The sequence below is a fragment of the Rhinatrema bivittatum genome, chromosome 8, assembly GCF_901001135.1.
Source record: "Rhinatrema bivittatum chromosome 8, aRhiBiv1.1, whole genome shotgun sequence".
Classification (NCBI taxonomy): Eukaryota; Metazoa; Chordata; class Amphibia; order Gymnophiona; family Rhinatrematidae; genus Rhinatrema; species Rhinatrema bivittatum.
This window is the reverse complement of record NC_042622.1, coordinates 267,273,129-267,287,325: the sequence shown is the minus strand read 5'-3', so window position 1 is coordinate 267,287,325 and position 14,197 is coordinate 267,273,129. Positions and strand designations below refer to the sequence as shown.

The following is a 14,197-nucleotide window of genomic DNA, read 5'->3' as shown; positions in this document are numbered from 1 at the left end:
ACAGCTATTTTGAAATATTTTTATTAGTATGTTTATACTGTTATGATTAATGTATTTATTCTATTTCTTGATTTTAATGTTTAATGGATGAGGATTGGGGATTTCTGCTTTTCCATTGTTGCATTGCATACAGTCTGACTTGTTGCGGTTTTCCTATTCATTTTTTGCCTGCATGTTTCTATTTATATTTTATGGTTTCTTTTCCTTGTATTTGGTTAGGGTCTGCCTGTGTTCTGCATGTGAGACAGAGGAGGGGTATTCTGGTAACGTGTAGGAATCTATAGCAGCTTAGTTTCTTCTATTTTCCTAATAGGAGGTATATTGGTGTTTTAGGGCCTGGTGTGGGGTTGTTACTTTTTTAAGAGCTGGTAGTTAGTGCTGTTTTGGTGTGGGAGGTTTATTACATTGTAATTGTAATTTACTCATGGCTTTCTGAGGATCAAGCTCACACCTAACACGCATTACAATGGCCCTAATGCCATATGGGTTCCAAGTGTCTTTTTTTTGTAGGATTTTCTGGTTGGCACCGAGGAAGTGCATGCAAATACTTATGATGGTTTTTTACCTCGGACGTCTGTCCTTTGAATATTATTTTCCATGTAAAATCTGTTATTATAAATGCATCATTTGTTACCATGTACCTGGAGAGAGCAGGAGGGGGGGGGGGGGGGGGTGCAAGGGTTTAAGGTTTGCTTAGGGCACCTCATACTCTTGCACCAGCAATGAGTTACAGGGGAGGGGGTGAAGACCCGGAGGGTAGAGGGTAACAGTTTTTAAAGTTTACGTTGCTGGAAGGAGCTGGGCTTTTTTTTGGCAGGCCCGAGACAAAGAATGAATAAAGTGTGTGTGTGTGTGTGGGTGTGTGTGTGTGGAGGGAGGGGGCAGCACAATAATTGGTCGCACAGGGCAGCAAAAAAGCTAGCGCCGGCCCTGGGTACTGATCCGCATGTTTGCATAATGTTGGAAAGTATAAATAAAGAGTTAAAAAAAACAAAGTAGGATCTGTGATATTTTGGTATCGGTTAATTCCTTGTTCAGATTGCTCTTTTGCTTACTCTTCCACACCCTCTCGCAATGGCTTCTTCTCTGTCTTGGCTCAGTGTTTCATTGGGACTGTGGACTGTACAGAGCAGAGAAGCAAACCGAGACGTTGTGCGCCAGAATCCGTGGGACAGTTGTGTCCGAGAACACAGAGAAGAGGCTTTCTAGTCTCCTATTGTTAGGCTCTTCATTTTCAGTTGAACCTGATTTTCACCCATAAATTCCCAGTTTGTTTAAACTGGTTTAAACCAATTCTCACCTCAATTTTAGGCTAACTTACAGGCCGATACTGTAAAGTTCGCGGGAGAGCGGGCAAGCTCCCGCTCTCCCGGCACGCGTACAGGCCAGTGTCCTGTGCGCGCGATACAGTAAAACAAAATATTTAAATTAGGGCCGGCGGTAAAAGGAGGCGCTAGGGACACTAGTGCGTCCCTAGCGCCTCTTTTTGGACAGGAGCGGCGGCTGTCAGTGGGTTTGACAGCAGATGCTCAATTTTGCTGGCGTCAGTTCTCGAGCCCGCTGACAGCCACGGGTTCGGAAACCGGACGCCGGCAAAATTGAGCGTCCAGTTTTCAACCTGTGAGCCGCGGGTTGATTTTAAATGTTTTTTTTTAATTTTTAACTTTTTTTTAACTTTTGGGACCTCCGACTTAATATCGCCATGGGGTCTTCATCTTCTCCACTACCTCCATGGGGAGGCTGTTCCACGTGTCCCACCACCCCTTCTGACTCATCCCGTGACTCCTCATTCCAGCGCCTCCTTCCCATTCTAGGAGGCCCGCCTCGGGTGTACTTATTCCTTGGAGGTATTTGTAATGCTCACTTGGATTTTTGTAATCTGATGACTGCATAATCCTGCACTTTTTTAGCATTAAATTTTAACTTGCGAATCTCTAGGCTATCCCTCAGGTTTCACTGGATCCCTCTTCATGTTTTCCACACCTTCCGGCAAGCCTACCCTCTTGCTGCTTTCGATATCATCTACCAAAACATAGCAGAAGAAACAGACGTGCGATATTAAGCCTGTAGACTGTCCAGTGCTTCAAGACCAGGAGTGATAAATCATTGGAGAGTGCTTTATTGAAAACTTCACAAGAAATCATAGTTGATAAGGAGAGGGTCCCCAGATTATGTTTGAAGAAACCCCTTTCCTTGGAATTCAGGTTATAATACCTTTTGACATCCCTTCTGACAGCCCTCCGGCGAAACATGGAGCACGTCGGGGGACACACTCTTTCTGAATTGTGATTTCTGCTCTCAAATGATTTACCAGTTGTGGTCTTGAAGTGCCGTACAGTCTAAAGGCTTCATATCATACATCTGCTCCTTCTGCTGATTACCCCGAGTGTGTGATTTTTCACGCCATCCTTCGGTTACTGCATCAGCTACAAAAAGGCAAATCTTTCCTGATAACCCTACTGCAAAATCGCTTGAGTTTAACAAGAAGATATGGAAATAAATGGACAAGAACAAAAAGGTGCTTATGAGGGGCTAGACTCAGGAGTAGCATAAGGACATTTTATTTCACATAAAGCACGTAGGGCAATGTATGGAAAGTCTTCAGAATGGTTTAAGAAGTTGTTTTGTCAAATCTGGAACTGTCCGGGAGGACCACTGTCAGATTAGCGCAACCAAACCCGACCAAGCCCAGGCTTGGTTCTGACAGGCACCTGCTGACTCGTCACAGGCAGAGCCAAGGCACAGGCAGAGCTAGAGCAGGCAAAGATCTAGCAGAGCCACATTGCAGGCAAAGGTCAGGGCTGACGGAGACCAAGCAGAGACACAGAGAAGGCAATGGTCAGGGTTGGCAGAGCTCAAGCAGAGTCGTGGAACAGGCAAAGGTCAGGCCTGGTGGAAATCAAGCAGGCATAGAGCAGGCAGAGGTCTGCCCATCCTGGGTTTGTGGGGGAACATAAGAACATTAAGATATGCCGTACTGGGTCAGACCAAGGGTCCATCAAGCCCAGCATCCTGTTTCCATCAGTGGCCAATCCAGGCCATAAGAACCTGGCAAGTACCCAAACACTAAGTTTATTCCATGTTACCATTGCTAATGGCAGTGGCTATTCTCTAAGTCAACTCAATTAATAGCAGGTAATGGACTTCTCCTCCAGGAACTTATCCAACCGTTTTAAAACCCAGCTACACTAGCTACCTTAATCACATAATCTGGCAACAAATTCCTCAGCTTAATTGTGGGTTGGGTGAAAAAGAATTTTCTCTGATATGTTTTAAATGTGCTACTTGCTAACTTCATGTAATGCCCCCTAGTCTTTGTATTATTCAAAAGCATAAATAACCATTTCACATTTATCCGTTCAAGTCCTTTCATGTTTTTGTAGATCTCTATCATATCCCCCCTTCAGCCATCTCTTCTCCAAGCTAAACAGCCCTAACCTCTTTAGCCTTTCCTCATGGGGGAGCTGTTCCATCCCCTTTATCATTTTGGTCATCCTTTTCTGTACTTTCTCCAGTGCAGCTTTTTTGAGATGCACTGACCACAACTGCACACAGTTTACAAGGTGTGGTCTAACCACTGAGTGATACAGAAGCATTATGACATCCTGCATTTTATTCGCCATTCACTTCCTAATAATTCCTAACATTCTGTTTGCTTTTTTGACTGCCTCAGTACACTGAGCTGACGATGTCAATGTAATATCAACTATGATGCCTAAGAACATAAGAACATAAGAAATTGCCATGCTGGGTCAGGCCAAGGGTCCATCAAGCCCAGCATCCTGTTTCCAATAGTGGCCAATCCAGGCCATAAGAACCTGGCAAGTACCCAAACACTAAGAAGATCTCATGCTACTGATGCAATTAATAGAAGTGGCTATTCCCTAAGTAAAACTGATTAATAGCCATTAATGGACTTCTCCTCCAAGAACTTATCCAAACCTTTTTTGAACCCAGCTACACTAACTGCACTAACCACATCCTCTGGCAACAAATTCCAGAGCTTTATTGTGCGTTGAGTGAAAAAGAATTTTCTCCGATTAGTCTTAAATGTGCCCCATGCTAACTTCATGGAATGCCCCCTAGTCCTTCTATTATTCAAAAGTGAAAATAAGCGATTCACATCTACTCACTCAAGACCTCTCGTGATCTTAAAGACCTCTATCATATCACCCCTCAGCCGTGTTATCCTGTGTGATAACTCTCAATATGTAACCTAACATCGTGTAACTACAGCAAGGGTTATTTTTCCCTATATGCAACACCTTGCACTTGACCACATTATATTTCATCTGCCATTTGGATGCCAAATCTTCCAGTTTCGCAAGGTCCTCCTGCAATTTAACTTGCCAGTATTTATGCTTTTTCCTGTTTTCTTCAGATGTATCCTTCTTTCAATTTTTGAAGGAAGATCTTTTGGCTAAAATAGCCTCTTTCACCTCACCTTTTAACCATGCTGGCAATTGTCTGGCCTTCCTTCCACCTTTCTTAATGTGTGGAATATATCTGGACAGTGCTTCTAAGATGGTATTCTTAACAATTGTAGAAGCACCTTTCAGTTTTTTTCTAATTATTTTTCTCATTTTATCAATGTTACTCTTTTGAAAGTTTAGTGCTAGAACCATGGATTTACTTATTGTCCCCCTTCCAGTATTAATTCAAATTTGATCATGTTATGATCACTATTGCCAAGTAGCCCCACCACCAGTATTACCTCTCTCACCAAATCCTGTGCTACACTGAGAATTAGATCTAAAATAGCTTCCTCTCTTGTCGGTTCCTGAACCAATTGCTCCAGAAAGCTGTCATTTATTCCATCCAGGAATTTTATCTCTCTAGCATGCCCTGATGTTTCACTTATCCCATCAATTTTAAGGTAATTCAAATCTCCCATTATTACCGTACTACCAATTTGGTTAGCCTCCCTGATTTCTCTTAGCATGTCACTGTCCGTCTCATCATCTTGGGCAGGTGGACGGTAGTATACCCCTATCACTGTAGTCTTCCCTGACACACAAGGGATTTCTACCCATAAAGATTCAATTGTGCATTTAGTTTCTTGTAGGATCTTTATCCTGTTGGACACTATGCCATCCCAGACATAAAGTGCCACCAAGTTGCTCCTTCCTATCATTGCAGTATGATTTGTACCCTGATATAGCACTGTCCCATTGGTTATCCTCTTTCCACCATGTCTCTGAGATGCCAATTAAGTCTATGTCATCATTCACTGCTATACATTCTAATTCTCCCATCTTACTTTTTAGACTTCTGGCATTAGCATACAAACATTTTGAAGTATTTTTGGTTTGTATTAATAACCTGTTTTTCATTTCTTAGGGATAATTTGGAAATCTTTAGCTCAGGTGATTTTTTACATATAGGCACATGGACTACGTTTGCTTTTACTGGAACCTCTCTGTTGGGATGTCCTAACTCTAATACCTCATTACAATTCTGATGGTTACTATAGACCCTGGGAGAGGTTGGGTGAGGAAACCAGTAGGAGAAGCTGGGCCAGAAAGAAAACCCAGGAGGAACCTTGAAAGCCAAGGAATGATCAGAGAGGGAGAAAAAACTCCCCCACTTAGAAGATCTGGTGGTGGTGGTGGGGGGGGGGTGTGTTCTGAAAATAAAGAGGGAGTAACTTCATAGACTTCCCATCATTATGGAGAGGGGGAGATGGCCTGAAGGAGGGGCCAGAGAGGAACAGGAAGAAGCCCTATAGCAATGAGTCAGAAATAACTGGCATCTTAGAGATCGCTAAAGCCACACAAGTAAGACACCAATAGAAGAAACCGCCATGGGTGGGGGTAGCTGTAGCTGGGCAAGCCAAAACATTGTGCATGAGTTTCCTCTACAAGCTACAGTGGAGCTTGTTTTCCCCACACCAAGCCCACAAGCGCTAGAAGCTGTGCTTGAAAAGACGTTTCTGGTCTCGGCTGTAAAGTGGGCTAAGAAAAGGAGACTACGTTTGAAAACAGACAGGGTCAAGCCCTGTGGCACAAACAGGAGACTGCATTGGTGCTGGACGGATGGAAGTGCTTTCCTCTCTAACTTTAAGTATCTTGAAGGAATAAACAATTTGCTAAAGCACAGGCTGTGTTTTGCGCTTACCTCACTATATTGAAGTATCCTGCAGAGGAGAACTGTTTACTAAAGCATTGGCTGGGTTGGGGAATATTACAACTGCATTTCAACCCGTGGAAAGCCAGGGACCAGCACAAAGATTCCTCTCTCTGAACCTTGTGCTGTTGAGCAACTTTTGGCTTTCCCCTTTGTTCTAGTTTAAAAGCTGCTCTATCTCCTTTTTAAAGGTTAGCGCCAGCAGTCTGGTTCCACCCTGGTTAAGGTGGAGCCCATCCCTTCGGAAGAGACTCCCCCTTCCCCAAAAGGTTCCCCAGTTCCTAACAAAACTGAATCCCTCTTCCTTGCACCATCGTCTCATCCACGCATTGAGACTCCGGAGCTCTGCCTGCCTCTGGTGACCTGCGCGTGGAACAGGGAGCATTTCAGAGAATGCTACCCTGGAGGTTCTGGATTTCAGTTATCTAAAAGCCTAAATTTGTTTACAGAACCTCCCTCCCACATTTTCTTACGTCATTGGTGCCCACATGAACCACGACAGCCGGCTCCTCCCCAGCACTGTCTAAAATCCTATCTAGGTGACGCGTGGGGTCTACCACCTTTGCACCTGGCAGGCAAGTTATCAGGCAATCCTCACGTCCACCAGCCATCCAGCTATCTACATTTATTTATTTATTTAATGAGTTTTTACATTCCTAATAATTGAATCACCAACTATGACAGCCGATCTAACCCTTCCCTCCTGGGCAATAGCCTTGGGAGACACATCCTCAGTGTGAGAGGACAATACTTCACCTGGCAAGCAGGTCCTTGCTACAGGATCCTTTCCTGCTGCACCAGGTTGATGCTTTCTGACAGGAGACCTTCCTCCTCCAAAGCAGCCCCAGGCTGCCAGATTGGAGTTGGACTTGGCTACTATGTCTCTGAATGTTTCATCTATATATATCTCTCTATCTGCTCAGCTCCTCCAGATCTGCCACTCTAGCCTCCAGAGATCAGACTCATTCCTCTGAGAGACAGTAGCTCTTTATACTGGGTGCACCACACATACAACCTCTTACAATGGGCAAAAAAAAATCATACATGTGACATTAGATGCATAAGTCTGTAAAGCCCACCTCTTGCTGCTGGATTGCTGCCTTCATCTTAATTTTGTTGAATCCTTAGTTAAATTTCTAAGGGAATAGGTTATATAAATAAGAGACCTTTAAATTTATTGGTATATTCACTATCAATCTGGTAGTAACCTGCAATGGGATAATTAAACTCTTGATAAGGGCTGGGGAAATCCTGTATTTTAGATAAAAGGCTGATTGATTTTTAATGTGAAAGTATCTCTTGCCTATAAATCAAAGAATGAGCTGGGGTGGGTGGGAGGGAGGGAAAGGCAAACATACACAAACTCTAAGCTATTGCCTATCTTTTGGCTTGTTTTTTTATAAACACACACAAACTCTAAGCTATTACCTACCTTTTGGCTTGCTTTTTATAACACACACACACTAAAAAATATAACCTAATAGATTGCCTCTCCCCAAAACTTTTTAAGTTCTAAAATTTCTCAAAGCAATACTTACCTTTCCTTTTCAGCCACCAGCAAGATGATCTTCTCCATTCAGTACTCCCACTGGATTGAGGGTTACTGAATTCTTCCCCTGCAATATATCTTGTGCTTCTAAATCAAGTTAGTACAGCACAGTCCCTTTGTCACTCAGGCTAACTCAGTTAGTTAGCCTGAGTGACTTGCTGCTATTCTGTTTAAGAAATGTTCAATCATTCTACTCTAAAACCTTTTCAAGGTGAGTAACTGACCTTTTTCAACATTTTTACTTAGGTATACACAAACTCTAAGCTATTACCTACCTCTTGACTTGCTTTTGGCGTAGAGGCCATGATCCTTCAAGCGTCAGAGCACCATTTTACTTGGCTCCTGTGTGCCAGAAGAATGACGAGTAAATCAAAATGTTATTGAAGTAAACCAAGACACAGAAGTACAGAGGTCTCAGAAGATGTAGTTAACAAAGTTCTGGAAGACAGCCATGGCATTGCATAGGCCAAAGAGCATCACTGAATATTCAGAGAGAACATCTTTGGTGTTGAAGGCTGTCTTCCACTTGTCCCCTTCTTGAATTTAATGAGGTTGTATGCTCGCCTGAGGTCCAACTTGATAAATATGGTGGCGCCCTGGAATCTGTTGAAGAATTTGGAGATCGGGGTAGGGGATATTTATTTTATATCATAATAGTATTCAGTCCCTTGTTGTTGATACAGGGTCTTAAGATTCTGTCCTTTTTTCCCCACAAAAAAAAAACCTGCACCAGCAAGAGAGGAAGGGGGTCTGATGAAGCCACGTTCCAGGTTTTCCTTGATATAGTCTGACATTGCCTGTGTTTCTGGGATGGATAAGGGATAAATTCTCCCTCATGGTGGCATTTTGCTGGGCAGAAGGTCAATGTAGCAGTCATAAGGACAATGTGGAGGTATGGTTTCAGTCCATTTCTTGCTGAACACATTGGTGAAAGCCCTGGGGAGGCCGGATACAGACAGTAGTTCTGATAGTGCGAGTGAAATGGGTGACTGTTTTGGCAGAAAACAATGCTGGAAGCATTGTTTTCTGGTCTTCTAATTGATGCTGGGGTCATTCTGCTGTGACCATGGTAGGCTGACTATCACTGGGTTTATCGACTTCTGGAGGATGTAAAACGAGATAAGCTCCTAATGCAGGGGCATGGTGATGAACTTAATGGTCCTGGGCAGCAGTTCTTCATAGACTGACGAGATGGAAATGGGGGCCTTGATGGGACCACAGAGAGGTGGTTCTCCTTTACCAACTCTTCTTCAGTAAAGTTGCCAGTGGCACCTGAATCCAAGAAAGCTTCATCGAAGAAACACCCAAGCAGCTTACAGATGAACCAGCAAAATGATCGGTAGTGGGGAAGATGGTCAAGTTGTGCTTATGGCTACCTCCCTTAGCAGCCCTAGGCTCTGAAGTTTCCTGGTTTCTCAGGACAAGTGAAGCATAATGGCCCTGTCCTGCACAATACAGACATAAATTCATGGTCCTTCATCTGTGCCTCTCCTCTTCTAGTAATCTCGACTGACCCAGTTGCATGGCCTGGGGCCAGCACTGGCTTGTGAAACTTGGGGTCAGGCAGATGTTCTTATGGATGAAATCTTGTTCCTGGGCCCTTTTACAGAAACACTTTCAGGCATAAGGAGATCAGATCTTCCAATATGGCGAGTGTGTCATGATCTACCAGCTCATCTATAATTCAATCAGATCTTGCCCACCATGTTAGGACCCTGGTGTAGATGAATCAACTCAGCTGTGGCAGAAGAGGCATGGGCAGGTTTATGAAATATCTTCCAAAACTGGTTTGAGAAAGCCTAGAGGTTGGACAAGATGGGGGTCATTCCTCTCCCATAAAAGGGATACACATGTCAAGGCCTGGCCAGACAGGAGGGAGATAACGAATGTCACTTTGGCTCAGATGGAACAATAACTGGCTGCTTGCAACTCAAATTAGATGAGGCAGGAGGAAGTGACGTCACCGTTCGTGATGGCCGCCTGAGTCTGGGGCTCCCGACCCAACCACAAATAATCCCTCCCCATCGGCCTGTCCCGGTACAGATTCTCACATAAAACCGCTGCAAAAGGCTGCCCGTAGTGCTATAATGGCAGCCCAATGAAAAAAGCCCGACCTGCAAAAATTCTCTTTCGCTGTTGCCATGGCGCAGCTGGAGGCGGGCTTGGACAGCAAGACACAGGCCGCATATGCAGCTGAGTAGGCAAGTGGCAGCAGCAACGCCGGGGTTGGGGATGTACTGCCGAGCCATGCTGGTTTGGGGAGCTCCGTGGGGACATGGTGAGCCTAAAACGAGAACTGCAACGCATTATGGGGACGTTGCAGCCCTGGGAAACAGGGTGGAGGACACTGGGAACCACTTGGAGGACCAAGTCTCCGAACTCACTGGCTGCAAACTGGCCCAGAACAAATTATTGTAGACCAATGTTGACCTCATGAACAAAATTGAAGCCCTGGAAAACAGGTCGAGAAGAGATAACCTTAGGTTCCAGAGGGTAACCTGAGTCCCCTGATTTTATTATTTGTAAACACGTGGTGGCCAATATCTGTGCCCAGGTTCTGAGCTCTGAATCCACACCGGTGAATGCGACAACTATCAAGCTGGAGAGGGCCCATCGAGTGCTGGGAGCAGCTCGCAATAACAGGCCCAGAGATATTATATGTATCAAAAAATACACCACTGAATACAGTGAACTGATAACTAATCAAAACAATCTGGCGATCGATAGAGGAAGATCGCTATGTGGCAGACACTGACACCACTCAAGGAACCGCTGAGAGGAGAGCTTCAGACCCCGTGAAGTTGGTTTTTCAATATTTATCCAGTCCCCTGAGGAAAGGCTTGACGTCTGAAACATGAATCGTTCATGTCAGGATTATCACTAAAGGACGGACATTACACACCAACAACAACCGGGGAAGTCTGTTTTTCTCTTTTTGAACATTATTCTCAGTTTCATAGAGTTTATGGCGTAGAGTACGCATATAAATCAGTAGTATATCATTGCCACGGAAGAGTCTCAGGTTATCGGGATAACATGCAACATAAAAATTTTTTTTTAAAAAAGATCTCAAGGAGGAGGAGGAAGGTTGATGATTATGATTATAACCACTAAGCAGTGGTGCAGGGCACCTACACTATATATGAAACCCTCCTCTAACTCCATATATATTATTTAAAGGAATAAATTAAACATACTGTTACGAGCGCGCGCGGGCGCGGTCGTCTCGGGCGGGTGGTGAGCCCTTGGGCCACGGCAGGACCCCAGGAGGAGCCCAAGGCCACACCGTGGGAGGTGAGCTGAGCAGGCATGGTGAGCCAGGCAGGCAGGAACAGAAGCAGGGAGTCCGGCCCTCAGCCGGACCTGCATGCCCATGGTAGCCAACACGGGGAAGTTGACTGATGAACGGTCCTCTGACTGTTCCCGGCCCTTTCGGACCTGCCGCAGGGAACGGCAATGGGCAGCAGGCCGGACAGAGGCGAGGGCAGACAGAGTCCTTAAACAGAAGACATCAAACGGGGCAGAAGCAGGCTGAAGCAAGACGGAGACATCAGGTCAAGGGCTGAAGCGAGACACAGGAAAGGCCCAGGCGAGCAGGAACTCCGATGCTGGGATACTCACATCCGAAGCCCCCTCGGCTGGCAGAAGCTCAAGAGCCCGTGGGACGAATCCCTCCTGTTGGCCCCTCCAGGGCCCAACAGGACAGAAGGCTCAGGAACCAGGTCAAGGCAGAGACAGGTAGACATCCGGACAAGGGCTGAAGCAGACACTGAAGACAAGGCTGGACAGGAACATTGCACTGTCCATCAGGGCGCCCTACTCAGCCCACCCGTGGAACTGAGTCGCGGACCACCCTGTCCCAGACGCGCCCTACACAGCCAGGAAGGCTGGTCGCGGACCACGCTGAGAAGGAGGGCGCGGGGAAGACCCAGGCGAACAGGAACTCCGATGCTGGGATACTCACATCCGAAGCCCTTTCGGCTGGCAGGAACAGGAACAAACATCTAGGCAGAGACACTGGACAGGGATCCATCAAAGCATAAGTGATCACGGAAGACCTGGATCGGCAAGGATACAGACGACTGTAGGACCTGGATCGGGAGAGGCCACAGGCAACTGTGTAACCCAATCCGAAGGCCGAAGACAAGCAGGAGTCGGAGTCACGGACCGGAGTCAAGGCAGGCTGAAGACAAGCAGGAGTCGGAGTCACGGACCGGAGTCAAGGCAGGCTGAAGACAAGCAGGAGTCGGAGTCACGGACCGGAGTCAAGGCAGGCTGAAGACAAGCAGGAGTCGGAGTCACGGACCGGAGTCAAGGCAGGCTGACGACAAGCAGGAGTCGGAGTCACGGAGGACCTGGATCGGGAGAGGCCACAGGCAACTGTGTAACCCAATCCGAAGGCAAAGACACAGTGAACAGAAAGTCCTTAAATACTGGAGGTAGAAGGCAACTCCCTGGGAGGAGCCTGCCAGGACCGCCCACCGCTGGTCCTATAACTAGGGTAGAGAGCTGCGGGCCAGCCCCTAGGGAAGGGCGTCGCCCAACAGGAAGTCCAAACACTGAGGCTGCAAGCCACCGGCACAGCTAGGCCTCTCAGGCCCTGGAACAAGTCCTGGATGATGCGCAGGCGAGGCCCAGGCTTCAGAGCGGCCTCTGGAGGAAGGTAAGAGACCTCCTGCAGCGCAGCAGCAGGGGGGATCGCAACACATACACAAAAAAACACACACCATTAGTTGTGTAGGGGTTTAAATAATACTTAAAATATTTAGAAAATAGTATTATCCTTTTTAAGTTGTTACTGTTGACAGCGACAGAGCACTGCTCCAGAGATATTATAGCCTGTTTTCACAGCTTCTCTCAAAAGGAGGACATAGCTATATGGTCCCGCAAGTCTGGCCCTATACAGTGGCAGAATCACAAAGTGGAGGTTTACCAAGACTTAGCTCCGACCACCATCCGCAGAAGAAGAGACCTACGGGACATTACCACCATTCTACGCAACAATAATATCAAGTATCGATGGATGTTCTCGTTTGGCCTGAGCTTCACCATTGCTGGAGTAACCTCCCAGATATCCACCATAGAGGAAGCGGCTGATAGGGCTGCTGGTATGCCTCTTTCAGCAACAGAAGACATTTCAGGTCCTGGCCCAAGCAACAGACCTCGCATCGACACTCCCAGATGGCAACGAGTGGAGAATGGAGGCAGGCGACTACGATGGCAACTTAATAGTGTTCTCTGCACATGATTATCCCTGTTTATAACTTTTGGTTGGGGAGAGTTTCAACTATTTCCTCCTTCAGTTATATTGTAAACCGGCATGATGTACCCACGAATGTCAATATATAAAAGCTAATAAATAAATAAACTTTTGTTGTTGTTATATAAGCCTTAAGGTTGGGTTGGGTTGGGGTGATGATGGAGGTGAGGGCCAGGAGTGGTGATGATCTCATTCCTCCAGGAGGAGAAGGCCTGCTTGGGAGGTATATGGGCCTGTTGTAAGGGGAGGGTTGGGTAAATTGGGAGGGGGTTCGGTTATTAGATGTGTATCTAAGCATAACATTTATTGGGCAGTCGTGTGTTCCAGTAGAGTGTTTAACAGCTTACTTATGGGAGGTGTCTCACGGGAGGAAGCACTTCTACTTCTCTCCATGCTCATCAGATGGCAGGGTTGCGCATAATTTCTGTTAATGTAAGGGGTCTTAATCCCACAACTAAGAGGAAATTACTTTTCCAGGAGGCAAAAAAGGGGCGAGCAAATGTTATCTTCTGCCAAGAGACTCACTTATTAAAAAGAGCGGAATGCTTAATTTGGGATAGATCCTTTCCCCAACAATTTCTATCCTCAGCTTCTGTTCACCGGAAATACTGTGGTGCGGGGATTTTATCTGCCAGTTCTCTAGTGATACATGTTAAAGATATCCAGTGCGATACTGAGGGCAGTTATATAGCCCTAAAGGCCTTAATTGACAACATCTTGTTCACATTACTAACGTTATATGGCCCAAACACTGACTAAATAATATGTAAATACCTGTGTATAATTTAACTCAGTTTTATTATTGCTCTTTTAATTTAACACATATACAATTCACAATTTATATTAAAACCAATACTATCACTCATACCACATTCACACAGGTATTTACATATTATTTATTCATACGATTTATACCTGTGGGTTACCCATATGATGTTCTGTCTAGTTGACCAAACACTGACTAGCAATCTCTTTTTCATCGTACCTCTTCCTTGTTGGAGACCTGGGCAGAGGGGCAAGTAATAATTGGAGGTGATTTTAAAATTCCTAAGTATCCTTACTTAGATAATACTGGCAATGTAGGGGGCGGAGGTCTGATTCATAGACAGGCTTTGAAAACTTTAATCACTGAAAGGGGACTAGTTCACATTTGGCGATTGCAGAACCCAACACAACTATACTTTTTTTCTCACATGCCCACCAATTCTACTCTCGTATCGACATGTTTTTAATTGATAAGGAAGCTGTAGAGTTAGTACAAA

At 45.5% G+C, this 14,197-nt stretch overlaps 1 protein-coding gene across 1 annotated transcript in view; it reads right to left on the bottom strand.

Moving 5' to 3' along the window:
• PRR22 (proline rich 22) overlaps positions 1 to 14,197 on the bottom strand; it is a 59,191-nt gene that overhangs the window by 29,971 nt on the left and 15,023 nt on the right. The gene's annotated exons all lie outside the window — the stretch shown is intronic.